Source organism: Apis laboriosa, unplaced genomic scaffold (genome assembly GCF_014066325.1).
Source record: "Apis laboriosa isolate Shangri-la unplaced genomic scaffold, ASM1406632v1 scaffold507_cov147, whole genome shotgun sequence".
NCBI lineage: Eukaryota > Metazoa > Arthropoda > Insecta > Hymenoptera > Apidae > Apis > Apis laboriosa.
In genome coordinates, this window is record NW_025223531.1 from 93,996 (window position 1) to 109,099 (window position 15,104).

Genomic DNA, 15,104 nt, shown 5'->3' on the forward strand with positions numbered 1-15,104 from the left:
TCTCTCTCTTACCTCCTCCTTCCACCGCCTCTCCACCTACTACCACCTCTCCACCCCCCTTCTTCCTTCCGCCTCGTATTCCTCCTTGCCCTTCCTCTTACCACGGACCCCCTCGCCCCCAACCTTCGTCTTTCTGTATCCCTCTGTATCTCTGTCCCGCTTCAGAGGACGGGGGGAGAGAGACTCACTTATTACTATCCCGTTTCTCACCGTTTCTCCGTCTTCTCTCTGTTATGTGTGTATGTGTGTGTATGCGCGTGCGTGTGTATATATATATATATATATATATATATATATACACGTGTATATCTTTCCGTCTTTCTCCAGAGAGGGAGGAGGTGATGGTGGTGGCTCTCGCTCGCCGTCTTACGACTTACCCCCGGCCACCTTCGTATTCGCCTCTGCCCAGCACGTCCCAGATCGGCTGCCGAGCAACCCTCTATCCGTACGCTGGTGTGTACAGCGGGGGGGAGCACACCAGGGATGAGAGAGGGAGAGAGCGTTGGATAGAGGGATGGATGCAACGGGTTGCCGAGAGATGCGAGCGTGTATACACACGACTCTCTCTTTCTCTCTCTCTCTCTTTCCTTTCTCCTTTCCTTCGTCTCCCTTTATCGCCTTTCCCGGTCATCTGTGCACGCTTCTCGCCGTGGACACGTCCTCCCCCCCTCCCTCTGTTATCTGGACACTCCGTAGGGTGATCAGGAATTGCATGTCGAGTACATGAATCACGCGAGGCGCGCGCGATCGATAAAGTTTCAGCCAAGGATTTTGATTGTCGTGTCTCCCGTGGCTTTACGAGGATAAATTCCTCGAAAGGAGGAAGATACAGCTCCGATAATCCCTCGTTTTTCCTTCTTCCGCTCGCCCGACCTCTCTTCCTTTGACAAATAGACTCTTCTCTATCGGTTGTTCGTCCAGAGATGCGCTCTCGAGAGAATGTGTCAGGGGAGGAGAAGGGTGAGAGGGTGGAAAAAGAAGAGAGAGGAAAGAAGGAGGGAAAAAGAAAAGAAAATGGTTCGCGCGACGAAGAAGATTTTAATTAATGCGCATCACACGCTCGAGCCTCGAGTGTTCTTTATACAGTCGAGTTGGGCTAACCCGGCTAGCACGCCGGCCAAGTATTTATTACACCTTGCTCCAGTTACCACAGGCGAAACGGACGTTTCCCTCGGCTACTCGGACTGAGTTTAGAACAAAAGCTTTAATTAAGACGCGGCCGAAAAAAAAAATAGGAGGAGGATTTAGAACGTTGCATTTAATTACAATTATCATTCCATCCCCCGTTGAACACGTGTTTCTCTCGTGCCCTGCCACAATTGAGAACTTTGCAACTTTGAGAGGGAATTACGCGTCTATCAAGAAATTCTAAATTCTATTTTTCTTTTTTTTTTTTCATGAACAACAATAATAAACCTCGTTTAAGCGGTTAAGTAAATTGGAATGAAAAATTTATCGATCACACAATCAAATTATTTACGAAAGAATATTTCTCATTGATTTCGATGATCTTGGAGATACTTTTTGTCAAAATTATTAGATTACTTTTCGTTCGAAATATTTTCTAAACAATAATAATAACAAGGAAAAATTAATTTATTATAGGTTTCATTACAGTTTATCATTTATCATTGTGAATACTTGTGAAATTCATCACTTTTTCAATATCGTACATTTATCACTCGCGCCGTTACACTTTTTCACGCGCGAGAAATTCGTTTCATTCACGAAAAATTTACAAAATAACGCAAGAATATAATAATCCTTGTATCAAATCGATCCGCAAATTCCTTCGATTCCAAACGCAACTCCCGACACATTTATTCATCCCTGCCCCACCTTTCCTCAACTCATATGCCAAAGATATTCCACTCGATGCAAGGAGAGACGCGATCGCGTGAAATCTGTCTCGACATCGGGGTTCAGAAATCGGCGATAAAATTGATGTAAACAGCCACTTGGCACGCTGTTCGCGCCGAAGGTTACTCCCTGGAGGGTTCCCCCATGCTCTACTTCTCTCTCTCTTCCTCCTTACTTTCTCCCTCGCTCTCTTTCTCCATAACCTATCCTTTTGTAGGACAGAAAGAGAGAGAGAGAGAGAGATCGGCGATACCGATACCGACGAGAGACGTAACGCGCGAGAAGCAACAGCAGCAACAACCTCGTGCTGAGCCGAGCGTGGAAGAGAGCAAGGAGGGATAAAGGGTGGGGAGGGAGGAGGGAGGAGGGATACGAGAGAGGAGCAGCCATAAACAGCTTGTTGCTTCCGCGAAACTGCCAAGGCTCCTAAGGCGTCGTACCGACTCCAGCTCCACTGTGTGTGGAGGTTATACCCACCTATCTGACAGAATGGGCTTGGGTGGGCGCAAAGTATGCGTAGAATGTGAAAGATTGCACCGTGAGAGTGAGAAACGTGCTCGACAATGGATCTCCACCGCGTTTTCAAGCGACAATCCCCCTGTCGCGCGTTGCACCATCTTTTTTCGACTCCGATTTCGGGGAATTCGGGTGCTCGTGACGTCATTGATGAGATGACGTTACGTTGTAGTGGGTCAGGTGGGTTTGAGAGATAGACCGATTTATCCTAAGTTGATTATTGACTCGCTTGTTTTAAATAGGATAAGCACGGTGACATAAATTATTGATTGTTTATTGAGAAGGAAAATCAATGGAGGGGGAATGCGTTCTTCCTTCGTTTTCTGGTTTTGATTTTGATTGAAAGGCTAATCTGTTGATAGGTTAGATAAGTAATAATTAGAGTATTATTAATTTCGTGACAAATTTTATTTTTTAAATAGCATGATTTTTTTTTCATTTGTTTTTATATTTTTCTTTGATGAAACGATGAAAATTAAAAGGGATCTTAAAATTTCAATTATAATAAAAATATTTAAGAATAATATTTCCAATATTTATTGAGATATTTAGAATGAAATATATATATGTGTACATACAAATTTTTTACATTAATATTTTCTGGTTGTTTTTTAAATTTCATCATTTATTTACAATATAAACGTTTTCATTATTTAACATCTTCAGAGGAAATGTTACAGTAACGTCAGATGTGGTGAATTAGCAATGAAGTTTTCATTGAACCACGTCCAATCGTACGATTGAGAAATTTGGATAGTAGATACTTGTTGAATTTCACATGTACGACGATTCGTATTGGCGTTGCCAATTTTAGATATGTCTATAAAAATATGATTGTCAATAAACGTGGTAAAATATTGAAATGTAAGGCACTTTACTTTCGACCCATCATTCACGAAAACTTTTTAAAGACTAAAAAAATAATAAATTTTATTTAAATGTAATTAATATATAAAAGAAAAAATTATTATTCCAGCATATATTTTTCATTGAAACGATACGATATGAACTTGACGTAATTATTTTTTGCTTATCATAATAAATCATAAGTAAATAAAAATAATATGAAATGTAAAAAATGGTATGTATCTATAGAAAAAATGAAATCTACATTTTCAAACAATGAGAGAAACAACTATTGTGTCGATGCATATGAAATATCGTTTCAAAGTACAAATTTAATAGACCAATGCCATTCAATACGTTTCATCTTATTGTTAATTATTATCATTTAACATGAAAAGATTTATTCGTAACACATTATTGTATTAAATACGAATATTGCATATAATACTTTTAATCAGAAACGCTTATTAAATTCATGATTCTAATCCACAGAAAAAAAAGAATTAAATTTTTAATGTTGAAGAAAATTTTATAAGACACATCAAACTAATATTTCAAAGTTTCTTTTTCAAATCGTGCATACATTTCATAACAAGTTTAAAAATTTATATTCTCAAATCGACGATAAAAAAGAACTTATAACACCAAAACTTATCTTCATAGAAATGACTACTTTTTTTATTTCTCTATATTCCCAATTTCTTTCAAATTACTTCATCAAGATAACTCACGAAATATTAAACAATCACATATCCAATCTAGAAAATTCTTCTGTTTTCAATTAATCGAGCAACCTCTAACTCGTTCATCGAGATACGAAGATACGGGAGACAAATATCTTCGAAAGCAATTTTATTATTATGCAAAATATGAGCATATAACAATATCTCGTAACACACGAGAAAAGAATCAGTCGTTTCTTTCATTTGTCAGCGTGCTTACACAATCGACTCACACAGACTCGATGAGTCATTTTGTTTCCACGTAATTGTTATTCGGTGGTGGCAGGTGGAGGCGGGAGGGGAAGGTTATATTGGCGGAACGAATCATTTAAGGTAAATGATTTCACGATAAGCAATAACGATTTTTATGGATTTCAAGTGTTTCCAACTGATACGGCTGTGTGCCGATTCAAGCCCCTCTCGATTCTCATGTAATGCTCAATTATACTCGATGTGCATAGCTGTACAAGGCAATAATGATCGTACGATGTGGCGATTACGTTAATTCATTCCACGAGAAACGAGATCGATCGAAGGATAACGTAAACGAAAGGATTAAAAGTATGTATCGAGTATTTTTCGATACGAATTGTTTTTAATACCAAGCATTAACGTTTATGAAATGTTTTTGTTCGTTGATTGATACTTGTGAAATTATGTGATTGAAACTATAAGAAATTATATATAGACACGTATAATATATAGAAACATAGATTGATTTATTTTTGTGTAATTGTTTGAACAAATTCACATTAGTGAAACAAAGAATCAGTTTTACACAGTTTTACACAGTTTTAAAAGATGTTATTGTTATATTTATAACGTTCTATTAATATTTATCAATTTAAAGCAATTTTTAATTAATTAAAGACAGATTGCACATCATAATTAAACAAATTCATCAAGAATATTGTAGATATTATTTTAATACAGAATCAAAGAATAAAATCATTTATATAAATAGGATAAATATAAGTGAAAAAAGAATTTACTTTTATTGTAATATTGAATATATTTCCATTTATGTCCAAAAAATAATTCATGATTCAACATCCAATTCACTTTAGATATATCTAATTAACCCATAAATATTTCGATGTTTATATTTATGGAGAAGCCTGTTTATATCTTAACCCTCCTACTAAAAATCAAAATAATCAGTGGCTAATTACAAATTCACCAGTCCAGCGACAAAAATTCAATTTCTTTCAATTCTCGAAGAAGATTGAAACCGTAACGCGCATTTTTATCCGGAAAACGGATAATTACAAACTTGGTCTTAGTGCAGCAACGGAATTTCTTCCGGTATACGTGTGAGCCTCATAAACCCAGGAGAATGGATTTCACTTAACTTAAAGAAAAAGCGTACCTCGTGTGAGGTCGAGACGGGTTAATAATCCTCGTATGCTGATCGAAGGGAACCGCTACTGCACGATATCGATCTGATATCGTAACATTTGTTCGATCTGGTTGCAAGGATATTACAGCAATATAATATTGGAAAAAAAAAAAAAAAAAAAAAAGGGAGATCGAACAATGTTTCATGATCGGTTTAACGGGAAAAATACGAAAGTTGCGTAAACGGGGTTTTTAAATCCCGTTTGACACACATAAAACGCGCTTGCCTTATCCCAAACACACAGCGCTTCCAGCGTGGTAACCTTACGTTCCAGAACGGTGCTTGAACGTACAGGTAATTACCGAGCGTGTGCCGCGGTGTGCCAGGTACACGAGAAACTAATAGTCGCCAACTAAGCTGTAACAACTGTCATTAACCGTCATTAACAACGCACCGCTACTTCGCGAACCTGTCGTAAAAAAAAAAAAAAGAAAAAAGAAAGAAAGAAAAAACGGGGGAAGAGGGGAGGCGGGATACATGTAGGAAATTCGCATGATTATTATCGCCTCGATGATTGTTTGAGTTTCTCCTTTAACGTGTGGGATCTCCGAATATGGTAAAAGCGGAGAAATTTGAGTTTTGTTGAACGTGAGTGAAATTAAATAAGAAATTGATAATAGTTGGCGTGCTACGAAATTCTAATGTCGAAGGACGAAGTCACATTTATTATTATGTAAAAGAGTTATTATATTAATTAATTTAAATAAGTATCCTGTTTGGACATTGTATATTATACAATGTACATATTGTTATTATTATTTTCGTAGAAGAAATTAAAACGAAAAATCGTTCTCTGTTCGAGCAAAGATGTAGAATAAACTTATATATTTTTATTATAAACGAAATTGATCTTTTATTCCAAAGATCTTGATTTCAATGATCATCTTATTATGTTCTATCTTTAAGTTATATATATATAAACTTTCATATATTGTGTATAAACGATAACAAAACTGTTTGAAAAACGTTGGACAAAATCGAAGATTAAAATAATAAAATAAGTTCGATGGGGAATAGAAAGTGGGAATTGCGGTGGAAGCGTTTAGCGCGAGGGGAGGGGAATAGCCTGAAATGGAGAGTACTCGAAACATAGGATTAAAGGGAAGAACGCATAAACGGTTGCAGTTTACCGGTGCCTCGAACTGGATAAACTTCTGCCAACAGGGAGAGGGCTTAGAAGGAGGGAATTGAGATTAGACCGAAAAACTTGCTCCCACGAATTAAACCTTGATCAATCTCTTAATCAACGCGTACGAATAATCACCTCTTCCCAAAATCATCGTCCACTTCAAATTCACTTCGTGTTATTGCAATCATCGAATCGAAATCTTCACCTTGAATCTTATTAAAAATATCGATTCGTGATAAAACAAGAGGGATCGCGCCAAGCACGAAATTTATTTAAACCGTTGTAGAGGGTTGGGATATCGGGCAAGGGAATTCCATAGGTTTTGAATCGGTCTAGAACACAGGGAATTGACCTGAAACGCGAGATTCGCGCAACATCGGATTACGGGGAAGGCATGTAATCGGCCGCAGGCCTAGCCACGTCGAAACAGACGAACTTCTCTCTTCGAGAGAAGGAGCCGCGAGATAGGTGATGGTGGTGGTGGTGGTGGTGGTGGTGGGCAACGCGGCGCGCGGTGGGTTGGCAGGAAGTAGGAAGAGATCGGTGGATGGCGAGGAGGAGGAAGAGGGGGAGGGAGGGGGGGAGGTGTGTGGGTGGACGCCGAGAGGTTTGGTAACGCGGGTCGAGAACGAGGCAGAGGAGGCAGAAGAAGAGAGGAGGAGGAGGTGGAGGTGAACGCCAAGGGTTCTGAGATACTAACCCTTGGCCAAGCCGCACCCCGAGGTCCAGAATAATCTACAATCCATATCAGTCTTAGGTAGTAGTCCACCCAACCACCCTACGCGTCCCATCCCCCCACAACCACCTTTAGCAATGAGAGACCTCTTGCTCACACTCCAACCCCCTTACACGTCTCTCTCTCCTTATTTCCACCCGGGGTATCATCCCCCTCCTCTTTGCTCCTCTCTATCCACATTCTCCTCCTTTCTCACTTTCGCGTCCATTCCTATCTTGCTTTCCATCCACCTCCTCCTTCCGTTCCTGGCTCTGTTCAGTTGGCTCCTTCTCTTCGTCCCTCTTCTGCTCCGTCTTAGCCGCAACCCTTGCCGGGACCAGCCGGCTAGTCAATACCCCACACATTCCGTCCTTATACGTGCTGGTGCTCCAGCTCCTTCTATGTATGGACCCTAAACCATCTCCCTATCCAGCCCACAGCCACTCCGACTCCTTAACGATGGAACTATACCCACCAGAAACCCACCCGCCGCCGACCTTCCACCGCCGCGAACGATAAATTCGCTTGGCAACTGGCGGGCTGCTGACTCGAGTCATCGAACACCTTCCAAGCGTGCCCGTGTCGCGGCAAGGTTCGTCTGTCCGAGGTGGCGAGAGGCGGCGAAAGTTTTGGAGGTGAAGAATTCTTTTTTCTTTTTTCTTTTTTTTTTTTTTTTTCTCTTGGGAGAAGCGGAGGAGAAGAAGGGAGGACGAGAGTCGAAATATTTTTGTTTTTAAGGAGATGATTCGATTCACGATGAAGGGTAAGGGTTATTTGTATTTAAGGTTATATTTGAGGTTCGAGTCTCGAAAAGATAATGGAATGGAGAGTAATAGTGATTGAGACGAATTTTGAATAGGCACAATTGTAAAATTGCGTGTTATAAATTGCGTCATTGGTCACTTTGGATGAATTATTCGAGATATATTGTTTCGAAGTGGAAAGTACTTTTTATGGAATTCTTAAACATCGTGAACTCATCGAGATCAATTTCGGGAATTTTGCTAGGTTTTAATAGATTTATGATATTATGATGGGATGAGAATAATAGAGAATAATAGAGAAAGAGAAAGATAATTTTCTTGGTATATTTAATGAGACGGATGTTTAAAGTAGGTGGTTAATAAATAATGTAGTATGATTTTCATGATCTTATACAGATGAAAAGAAGAATTTACATATGCATAATCATGATAATATTAATCTATAATAATTTCACTAAATTGGAAAAAATTTATCAGAAAAGTTACTACTCTATGATCAGATAGAAAATGGATATATTAATAATTTAGCGTTGAAATACTAATAATAAAATAGCGTTGAAATTACTTTCAATGATAAGATAAATGAGATAATTTGAAGACAAAGAAATAAATGTAAGTACCAATTATTTTGAATATAAAAGAGAAGCATAATTAAAATTATAATGGAATGAACATAATTCAGAAAAAAATAATTTATGTTTGTCATAATTGTCATATAAAATATAACTTCATAATTATTATGCTTTTCCTTATAAAAAAAAGTATTTAGTTTTAATCCAAATGTTTTAACTCAATATTTAAAATTTATAAATAAATAGATATGCAAGATTATTATATAAAAATTTTACTACAAATATAATAATTACTGAATTATTATATTATTGTTATCAATTAAATTTAATTTTTTTACAAAAATTTTTAAACATTATGTACGTCAGGCAAGAATGATATAAATATTAATTTATAAATATATAGAAAATGCATATTAATTCATTCTATTAATTTTTTCAACTTATAATTTAGATGCATGTAATAAAGTATTTGAAATTAATATTTTTAATTTTCATTTTATTTTTGAGAAAAAAATCCTCAAAAATCATATATTGATTTTTTTTTATCTATTGAACTATTTATAGAATACGCAGTATAATATGTAAAGAATTTATTATTAAAAATAATAATTAAATAAATTAATGAAATAAGAATATATAGTTGCAATAATTATAAACGATAATAAGATATTCCATGCAATTAGAATACTAGACTGTACATATTTTTAAAATAATCAAATGCATAAAAATTAAGTGACACACAATTTTGATAGCAAACAAAATTTAATTATACAATGTAACTACAACTATCTAATGCAGCTTTTTAATATCCTCAAAAAAAAAAATCCATTCCAATTCTAAATTCCAAAATTTTATTCCTTCCAAAATTATCACATTGGAGGATCGATGATAAATAATAGTTCACGCGTTAAACACATTCATGTAGGCGAAGTGACAGCGGTCCATGAATACTTAAAAAGCGCATTTCCTGGGAAGGAGGAACTCGTCGTTTAAAATCTATTTCAAAATACGAGCATCCGTTAGCGGTTATATTTGGAGAACGCGAACACTATTTCCAACTCGAACTATGTCATAAATGTGCATATAGAAATATATTGGAACGTTGGAAGTATCCGTCTGTATAATCGGACGATTAGGTTAGATCGGTTCGTGAAACGGGTGTCCTCATTATCATTATTAAGGATCCCTAATTCACAACGAGAGAGACAAGAATGAGATGAAGGCGAGTCGAATCGAGCACGGGAAGTCGGTAAACGAACAGTATTTATTACGCCACCACTTCCTGGCACAGCTATTTCTGTGTTCATTCATACATAGGAAGGCTGGGCTACGGAGATTCTCCTCTGCCTCCTGTGAAACGCTGCGTAGGAATAGTTAGATTCATTCAAGGATTGGCGTCGAGTTCGCGAAGTCGTGTCAAGGTTCATTCACGATCTACCTATATTTTCCCTCAAACCTCTTCTACTTAGTCGCTTAGTAGTACGTACGTATCTCTAGCTACAGAGATAAACAACAGAGAGAAGTGTGACGGTGTGTTAATTCGTATGTTCCCTGTTGTTTCGTGTTTCTATATATGGATGTGGAATGTAATATGTAAAAATATGTGGAAAAGTTTTACAAATGCGATTTTATCGTTATTGGAATTTGTCAATTATCCGTAGAGATGATTTATAACATGGGTGAGATTGCGTTTCAAAAAAAATGGAAATGAAAAATTTTAATATATATATGTATATATATATATATATATATATATATGATACGTGTACTTGCAATCGGTCATAAAAGTATTAAATGCTATAAATGTTTTATTAAAATTCGAGACTAATGGGAAAATTTTTAATTCTAATGAAAGTTTGTGTAAAATATAAAGATTTATAGATGAAGCAATTTTTTTGTGAACGAAATTTTTTTTGAGAGGGTAAAGTCAACTCCCAAAGTTTCAGTTTCCATGTTTTGAATTTTAGGTAAGAATTTTTTTGAAACGAGATAATGGAACTCTAAAATCTGAATATTTTATGATTAAAAATTTTCATAAAAAGTAAAAAAAATTGTATATATATCTTCAAAGAAATTTTTTGATACGAGTATTTAGAGCACAATGGATAATATATGCAGCAAAATATCACTTTAAGAACGATTCGAAATCAATATTTAAAATTTCAAATATTTTTTCTTTTTGAATATAATTTTTAATAAGATTATTTTAGAGATAAAGCAAAACTTTAATTTACAAAATATTTAAATTTTAATGCTTCATTATCCTGTTGTAAGAAAAATTGTATTCAAATATATGAAATTTGATTTCAGTCCCTCAAAGAAATTTTTTCATCAATTGTTTCATTCCAAATTGTAAATACAATCCATTACGTTCTAGACAAATTTTAATTAAAGTAAGAATATTCTGATTAGATGAATTTTCTTAAAATATAATATATTTCATATAATATGTTTTATTATTATATATTTTTTTTTTTTTGATATTTTGATCCATTTTAAATTTCATTTTGTAAACAATAATTTTTATTCAAATATACCATAAAAAAAAGCATTTAATAATCGAATAAAATTTGAAAAATAGCAACAATTGATTAAAATAGAATCATGATAAAGCAGTAAAATTAATGTTTAAAAATTATATTTCGCTTTAAATTTTATACTTACTTATACCGCTCCTGTTTTATTAACGAAATTTTTTAAAAAATTAAACTTATCCCGCTCTGATTATCTGTCATATTTTGACGTTCACGATATCAAAAGTTAATTAATTATTTCTTCATCTAGATGAATATTGAAAACGCATATTGAACAAATGATATTTTCGTCGAATAAAATTTAAACGGTGCAAAAGTTTGATGTCGAAGTTCGATCGAAGAACATTTTTATTCTTAAAACACGGCATAATACAATGCTTTAGAATGGTTGAAAATACGGTAGAAAACTTGCTTAATAGATGGATATGGATATGGATAGAGATCGGTTTGGTGTAATGAATATAGGGGCATCGTAAATAACATTTCGAAGGGATAAGAATAAGCGTCTGTAAACAATAAAGCTTTAGGTTTACTTTATGGCGTATCACTGACAAGATAGACACGTAAAACCTTGAATCACCGAAAATATTACAAGCATAAAATTTTCACTTTCGCTCTTTCGTGAATATTCCACCAAGCTGCCAGTCATATACCTACGAAAATATAATTCTTTCACGCGACAGGCAGCTGTCTAAGAAACGGTATATTGGTTTACAGCGTTACCTGTTTCGAGAAGTACCTTGTGAATGCCAAAATAACCATAGAGGTTGAAAGCGTATTGAGTATCATCTCAACTTGTGTTTTAAGAATACATTCTTATATTTTTGTAAATGATATTTTATACAATTATTTGCCTGTAATCCGATCAGTTACATTCAAAATTCCTCATGATTTTGATAAAATCTTATTACTAGTGAGAGAGAGAGAGGGGGGGAGGGAGAGAGAGAGGGAAAGGAAGAAAGAGAGAAGTTATTATGAGAAGAATATTATGAGAATTAAGATATTGTATTGATTTTATACTGGGTTATTAAACCAACTGATAATCCAGTAAGTACTAGTAGTTACCAGTAAAATTAGTATTGACATTTATATTACTTATTGTTTGACTATTTGCATAATATTGTAATTTTATTTATAATTAATAATGACGAGGATGTTTTATTCAACGTAACGTTATTTTTTTACGTTAATAAAAAACATTTTAAAAAATTAAATCTTCTCGATATAATAAAAAAAAATTTAAGTGAAGATATATTTCAATTAATCATTTACATTTAATATTACCTAATTTTATCCTAAAAAAAATTTTATTAATTTCAAACTTGAAAGATATATACAAACGAAGGCTTATTTGAAAGATAATAAATGAAACATTTTTTTAATACTTTTTATTTTAAAATTAATCGACATACTAATCTATACATATCGTGATATAACAATAATTAAGTGATTATGATATTTTTAAATTACAAAAATTTTTTTTTTTCTTTTTCTTTTCGCTAAATTCTCTGTAATAAAATGAGTTTTCTCAAGAAATTATATATCGTCAGGGACGATAATAATTATGCGCGACGTTCAATTCTTCCTTTCATTCGCGTCCATTATTTAACACGAGGCAGCACGGGATCTGTGAATGATCTCGATTCAATCCGCGAACGGTTACGCGAAAAATTTAAATAAAAAGTGATTAAGAGGGGCAGAAAACTTGCACACGGATACACGGGTGAACATTAAAGGTATTATATAATATGCATATAATTCTTAAGAGTGGAAAGGGCACCTCCTGGCTGGTAATTAGCCATCCCCATTCACTCTGCAAGCTCGGCAATTATGCATACTTAAATACACAATTAACTTCTCCTCCACTTAACGTACCCACGATCTGAATTCGAAAAACTCTGGGGAATCGGAACGGTCCACTCGACTTCCGTGGCGGAACAGTGCGTGAAAGGGTTCAAAGCCTTGCGCGCACAACCTTAAGTCCTCGGTTCGAAAGGGAAAGGAGGGGGGAGGAAAGAAGGAAGGTGGAGGAGGATGGGTGGAGAGGGGAGAAAGAAGAAGCGAGGCATTGCCTCCGTCGAGTAAGGTTAAGGCGAGAGGCCTTGGGGCCATCCTTAAGCACTTTCCATCTTTTTCTCTCTTCCCCTTCTCTTTCTCTCTCTCCTCCCTCTCTCTGTTCACCCCCTGTTCACCGCCGATACCCGTGTCTTCTTCCGTTCTTTCTCGTCGTCCCGTCTCCTTTCGTCCAACTCGGCTCGGTTTTTACCCACTCGCTACGTGTCTCTCCACGCGGAGCTTACTGAAACGAAGGGCACTTGGCATTCGGCCACCGGTATGGAACGCTCTCGCGCTAATGGTTCGGGCACTTGGACCTTCAGAGAAGCGCAACATTGTCTTAGCCAAGCAGCCCCTCCTTTCCCGGAATTCTGCGTGTACGTCGTCCATCTTTTCACTGGTTCTCGCGGCCAGCCTTATATTCCCTCAACGATCCGCTCGCGCTCGTCACTTTATGTCTCATAATTATTGCCCGCCTCTCTTCTACTCTATTTTACCCTATTTTACCCCTCTCTCGCGCTTCGACGCGCCCTGCGCGGCGCTCCATCTTTCTTCACAGATTCTTCTCTTTCCCCCTCTCTCCCTTCCTCCCTTTAAAGAGGTAAGATATTTATCCTCGAGAGTGGAACGAACGTATCAATAATTACCCGTGGAAGCGATCCGATCGTTTCTAATCTTGTAGATGTAGCGTTGGAATTGATCGTTGCTAATCCATAAGATGTAGAATCGGAATTACTCGTTTGCAAAATTTGTTTTTCACGTGAAATTCGGATTTTATTAAAGGGTGTTTCTATGAATAATATTTCTTGACTTTTTTTTAATTATATATTGTATATTGTATATTTCTTGGTTTTAATCGTTGCTAATCCATGAGATGTAAAATCGGAATTAATCGTTTGCAAAATTTGTTTTTCTCGTGAAATTTGGATTTTATTAAAGGGTGTTTTTTTATGAATAATATTTCTTGATTTTTTTTTAATTATATATTGTATATTGTATATTTCTTGGTTTTAATCATTGCTAATCCATGAGATGTAGAATCGGAATTACTCATTTGCAAAATTTGTTTTTCACGTGAGATTCGGATGTTATTGAAGGGTGTTTCTATGAATAATATTTCTTGATTTTTTTTTAATTATATATTGTATATTTCTTGGTTTTAATTGACGTTAATTCATTTAATATATCTCGGATCTAGTTTGAATTTCTTCATCCTTTTTCACTCTTCCAGAGGTAAGATGTTTATCTTCAAGAACGTATCAAAATTGCCCGATTATTTTCCGATTGTGGAAAGGTTGGAATTAATCATTGTGAAAGTTTTATTCTATGAATAATATTTCTTGACTTTTTTTTAATTATATTGTATATTTATTGATTTTAATCGGTTAATTCATTTAATATATCTCGGATCTAGTGTTTTCAGATTCTCAACCTTCAAAAATGGAACGAACGTATCATTATTTTTCTAATCGTGGAAGTGATTCGCTTTTAATCTTCTAGATATTGCATTAGAATTAGTCGTTGTGAAAGTTGTTTTTCGCATATGAGCTTTGAGATTCGGATTTTAAAAAATATTTTTATAAATAATAAAATTGAATTTTTTTTAATCTGTAATTTAATTGTTTTTAATTAGTCGATTTATTATAGTCTATTCTGAATCTAGTCTGAATATTGTTGATCAAATTTAACAAATTCTTATTAAAACGTTCTATTGAATCTTTTTGAATGATTATGGAAGAGAGATTTGAATATCGGATATCATTTAACGAGTTGTGATAAATAAAGAAAATTAAGTTTAATTAAGTACAATATATTGTTTAAATATTTATAACATTCTTCTATTAATTATGCATTATTTCGTGCTAATAATAAAAATTCAAATATGAATCGAAGGAGGTATCAATGAAAAAAGAGAAACAAATATAAAATCAAATCGATCGTGTTAATTATAAAAATATTCCAAATAACTTTAATTTACAGCATAAAAACTTA